The sequence below is a fragment of the Cornus florida genome, unplaced genomic scaffold (genome assembly GCF_030987335.1).
Source record: "Cornus florida cultivar Cherokee Brave unplaced genomic scaffold, ASM3098733v1 CherokeeBrave_3.0.0_Hap2_Chr07, whole genome shotgun sequence".
In the NCBI taxonomy this organism is placed as follows: Eukaryota; Viridiplantae; Streptophyta; class Magnoliopsida; order Cornales; family Cornaceae; genus Cornus; species Cornus florida.
Window position 1 is genome coordinate 22,417,168 of NW_026775577.1, and position 6,088 is coordinate 22,423,255.

Genomic DNA, 6,088 nt, shown 5'->3' on the forward strand with positions numbered 1-6,088 from the left:
ACTGTGATGTACTATATATACTGTTTCCATTTTCTATATTATACATGATATTTTTGGATGTCTGGATTTTATATTGATATATCTGTTTGTGATTGACTCCATTTATCAGGTACATTCCAGTGACTTTAGTGAGAGAGTACTGCCCGAATTTTTCAAGACCACATTTTTCTTTTCTCTTTACTTTAACTTCTTATCCCATTTACAATTACATATCCACTGTGCACTATTATTATCCCCTTTATTGTCTAATGAACTTTTATCCAGTGCCATCTTTTCAGGACCACTGTTAATCCCAAGTTTGGGGAAGTTATACCACCCACTTTGGATACTTGTGTCCCGGCCATTCTTTGCTTAGCTGCACTGGTATACTCTTTCCTTTGTTCTCTTTGCACATTAAGGACACTATGCTATTTAAGTTTGGGGGGGGGGGGGTAATGGTGTTAATTGTAGTATTTGCTTTCAATTTAAAATTTTGAGCATGACTTGTGTATTTGAGGAATTTTCTATGATTCGTCCATAACTAGCTATGATTTTGATCTTTTGAGGACTATATTGCTTAAAATTTAAAAATTGCTTGACTTGATAGTCCAATACTCCTTGTATGCCTTGTGGATGCCATTTAGGAGTAAATTTTTTGAAAGATTGATATCATGCTTGCACTTGTGGTCCACATCATTATGATTTTATGATTGTTTTGAGATTCACTCTAGAATTCTACACTAGCACAGACACACACTGGCATTCATTTGTAGGGTACATGCTTTGTTGATTATTGAATTGGTTATAACCCAATTGGGCTAGTAATGCATTGAAAGCTTTCATCTTGATAAAAGTGGATAACAAACCCTTTTCATTAAGTAGTCGAGATTCTAGCCTCATCAAGCACTGAATTTCTTGCACTGAAAGGTGGAGGGCCTAAACTTTAGGTTAATAATTGAACTTGCTACAAAAAAAAATAATAATAAAAAAATAAAATAAAAAAGAAAGGACTTCTCCCAAAAGGTGAGAAATGGGAAATGATTAGATGGAGGTTGTTTTGATTTGTAACCTAGTTGATTTGAGCTTGTAAGTCTTTAGGGGTGTTTGAACACCTAGTGCCCTAAAGCCGTCCGGTTTGGGAGTCATTGACCTAACGCTCGACCTCATGGATTGCTAGAAAGCTTAATAGATCAACACATTGCACTATGCTTCTATCTTTGATCCTTAGGATTAAAAAAAAAAAAATCAAGTGAAAAGAATAAGCGCACCTAGTTTAATAAAACTTTAATAAAAGGTTCACTATTTGTATTGATGATCGGTACTAAATTTGTGTGCTAGTTTGAGAGTAAGGATGTGATCATTTCTTTAGTTGGCTTAGATAACAACTTACTTGATGCCGGTCCACTCAAAAGGATTCTAGTGTTGTTTTGATTTGCATGATCATTTTCTTGATGTGTGGAGGACCATACTTGCTTGCTTGATGTTGAAATTTTTGGAGATTGCTTGGAAAGGGTTCAAAAATTGCATATTTGAGGTTGTTTTATCCCAATGCTTGTTTGCAATATTGGTGTCTCTTTTGTGAGAATGAGCTTATTGTTTGTGGGTATCATTTCTGGAAACCCTCATGAGACTTCACTCTTCCACTAGGGGTAATCTAGGGGTTTAAAAAGCTTGTTGCATATGCTAAATGTAATCGTGTTCCCTACGAAAGTGACGTTATCTATTTATTGCTTTCTAGTTCATAGTTGTATAGTTGTTCATTTCATTCCTTTACTTTCTAGTTCATTGCTAGGGACTAGCAATATTTAAGTTTAGGAGTGATAAGCACTGAAAAGTGCACATTTAAACCCCTTAAGCTTAGGTATTCTAGGACCTTTATCTATCTTACTTTCCCGTTTTAGACTAATTTCGTATTATTGCCCTTTTTAGGTGCTTATCCCCAAAATAAGCTAATTTAGCCAAATAAGAACTTAAAAGAAGCTAACTCAAGCTGGATGGAAGAAATGAGCAACGTGAAGCAGATTGAAGCAAAGTATGGGATTCAACAGGTTCGATCGATCACAAGTATATTTCGATCGATCAAAAGTTCATCGATCTAGACATTTTAAGATGGATCCAAGCTCTTTCGTCCTTATCCAAAGATCCCACAAAGTTCGATCGATCCAACAATTCTCAGATCGATCGAAAAGATTCCATCTTATCTTGTTGTACCACCCCACCTACCACTTTTGTCTCTTTCCCCAAAATATCTCAGATCTGTCCTTATCCAAAAAGGTGCCACTATTGGAGGATTGATCCAGCCAAAGTTTGATAGATCTCAGCCATGTTCAATTAATCTCACCACAGTTCAATCGATTGAACTTCCTCAAGCCCGAAAAAAGACAAAATCCAGCTTATTAAAGGATGGCTCATGGTGCAATCATTGGAGGAATATTGATGTGCGAGCCCAGACTATTGGTTGTGATATTTTAACCTACCTATATAAGGAATATGAGCCATTTTTGAGAGGAGGCTAGAGACATTCTTGAGAGGTTACTTCAAGAAGAGGAACATTTCTACCATGGAGATAGCCCTTGAGGGTTGGAGGACACCATTCATGAGTGGCTAGACATCTTCGTGGGGCTAGAGTTTGCCCTAAGCATGATTTCTTTATCTTGATTCATGTATTTTTGAGGGGATTTGTATTGTAATACATGTTTTGACATCTTTATATACATAGATCTTGTTTATTCAATGATTTGTGTGGTTTAATTCTTCTAAGTGACCATTTCATTCTATCCATATGTCTATGTATGCTAGAATAGATGTTCATGTATTTATCTCTATTTCTTGTATTGTTGATGCATGTCTATGTGTATGAATGCTATAGATCTAGAGATTGTCAAGACATAGTGGTTAATATAATGCTCTTGTGGTTTATTTGATGGTTCATACTCATTTCTTGATGGATTTTGTCTCTCCCTTAGTCTAATTAGTTTAATTTTCATGTCATTAACTTAGATATAGTGTAGTTACCTTAGTTGTTAAATGGGAGGACAATCCATGCTTGTTATTTGATGTTCCATACTTATGAATGCAAGTAGTATATTTTTCTAATTTTGTGATGTGTTTAGATTGTGAGCTTAAAGAAGGATTAATGGCTTACTTTGATTTATTTTACTATTCATTGTGTTGTCTAGACAATATACACTTAATTGGTCATCCATGCTTGTTGAAACAACTGCACACACTCACTATTGTTGCAACATATGCCTTCCCCTCATTAATTGTGAATTGAGTATAGAGAAAAGTGATGCTTAGTGGTGATCTCTAAGTTCCAAGACCTCTCTCTCTCTCTTATTTTCTCTATCCTTTAATTACTTGCTTGATTTTGATCTAGTTTAGTTTTAATTGTAGTTTAATCAACCAAACAACCTACCTTTGATCACTCGACCTACTAACCCTAAGCCTTGTTTCCACTACTAGTGCACCCTTAATCCCTTGGGACGATCCCTACTCACCCTTGCTATATTTTTAGTTAGAGGTAGTAGTGGCATTTATAAATTTAAAACTTGGATACATTGCACATTTACTACCTTTTGAACATCTTTTAAGCGTTGGTGCGACGGCAACACCAGGACTATATTAGCGTTAAGTAGAATAACTTACTCAACGGTTAGTAGACAAGTTTTGTAAAACCTGCAAAAGATTCTGAAGCTATATTTTGTAGATTGGTTTTGCATCGCGGTGTCTTCAATAAAGGATCCATATTATATAAAATACTTTAAAATTAATTTTAAGAAATTATAAAGTAAAATAACATATTTTAAATTTTTCTAAAAGCACCTGATGTTGTAACAAAATGGGGTGAGTAACACCAATATGGACATTAGATGGATTGAATTTGGCTACGTTAATATATATATATGTTTCATATGACATTATAAAATTTTGAGTAGTAAATAGGGTTGTAAATGAATTGAGTTGTTCATGAACAGATCGGGTTTGACTCGAACTCGTTCAGTAAGTGTTTGGCTCCTAAAAACTGAGGTCCTTTCCAAGTGCGGAAAGGAGGGTGAATGTCGGACGTGCCAGGAACTGCTGTCATTTCAAAGTGGGTATCCGAACAACTATCCAATAGGAGATTGTAGGGATCAGGCATTGTACGAAGGACTGGAATTACCACCTTCAAAGGTTCTTTTTGCCTTGAAAAAAGGACTTTTGGACTGATTTATGGCTAGTGGAAAGGAAAGCGGCATTAAAAGTGAAGGACTTCAAAGTAAAGTGCTAGAAAGTAGGAATAATAAGTGCATGACTTGAATTAAACATATTGAAAGTGCATTACATGAATGTAAAGATACATGAATGTAAAGAAATTGAAGTGCTGTTTGGCTGTGTGATTTGAACAGGGTTTGCAAGTGAAGCATAAGTGCTCTATTTATAGAGCTTTCCATGCATGTAGCAACTTAGTGTGGCAACTCCAGTGACTTCCACGTGTATTGATTTCAAGCTGCCAAGTACTCTACGTTCTTCTAGCAGTTGTAACTTCCTCTTCCCATTTTCCTCATCCTCTGTCACAGACTTTTCCCTTCTTTAGACACGATTTAATTAGTTTTGTTAACCACTTTCTTTAGCAATCGCTTCTATTAGTGGTAGTTCCCTTATGAAGTTCTGCTACTCTCAACCGACGTTTTCTTGTTTAGCTAGGTGTCCCACGATCCTTGTAATTCCTTCTTCTTCAGAGTCCTTCTCTCCCTCTAATTTTATATACCATGCACATATATGGAAGTTATTCAAGACCCACGTTTCCCTTATTTGACTAAACTTTCCTACTTGAGTCTTCCATAAATATCGTGGCCTCCTGAATTTCAGCGTCTTCTTCATGCTGTGGGTTAGTCATCCTTAATTCCTGTAACTTCTTATCTCAAGACTCTCATTCTAGGTTCAAAGTTCATGGCATCATGGGTTTCCTTTTGAATTTCAGCACCTTCTTTGATTCTGCACCCACGTTTCCCCAGTTCGTAGTAACCTCCCTCAACCAGACTTGATTTTCTGATTTTTGGAATCCACGGCGTCGTGTACTCCTTTGTTTCAGCAAATCCTCATCATGGTTATATTTTAGTATAAATATATACATGTATATGTATGTATATGCATCCATAAATACAATTTATCCCATATTCCTTTTCTCTTGCAAGCTTATGTTTTTACTTAGAAAATTTAGTAACTGAATATTTGCCTAAAATCCCTACAAAGTAGGAGAGATTTTTGGCACCACGTTCTTTTCTTCTTGTTTAGTCAACTTTGGTCTTACACTTTTGGTAAGTCTCTATTTTATTGAACCATGATAATAACTCTCTAACAGAATTAATATACCATGGTCAGGACTATGATAAGCCCAAAGAAACTCGCTAGGTGTAATAAAATTTATCACATATAGGAATATGTGGGCCCTTATTTTTTAAAGATGGCAAGTCCTAATTGGTAGGACTTGCCTCTTTCCTTTCAACAAAAATGGAAACAAAAACCCATAATAGGAAAACTATACTGGCCTTCTTGTAATACTATATAGCTTCCAATAACAATTCTTAAGAGTTGCGATCCGGCGTGGTAAGTTCCATTGGAACTCACCACATGCTTTCTCCCTATTGGTGGATATCACAAGATCAATCTTCAACAATTCCAAATCACGCTTCCTCTTTTAGACATTTTAAAGCATCAATCCAGTGTGGCAAGCTCATTGGAACTCGCCACATGTCACCTTTCCAATGGACCAAAAATAGTGGAGTAAACATATGTCCCCCAAATTTCTTGTCATGTGGAACAACTTGATGATAAGGCATGGGATTTGAATTCCGCCATCATATCCACTTAAATTCCAATTTCCTCTTTTCATGCGGCTTATTCCTTGGTCCCTTCAATATTAATTCCTTCTGTATCTGATTTGAAAAACACAACATATTCCAAGAAGATCTTATCCATTTATAGCAAAGAAACCTCATTCCTTCTCTTCTTAAATTTCCCAAACAAACTCCCTTTAAAACCGTCACTGGATTTGGAGAACCCAAATAATCATTAGATGAGGAGTTTCTATACAACACACTACGGGCTCCTCGATTTCCTTTATATC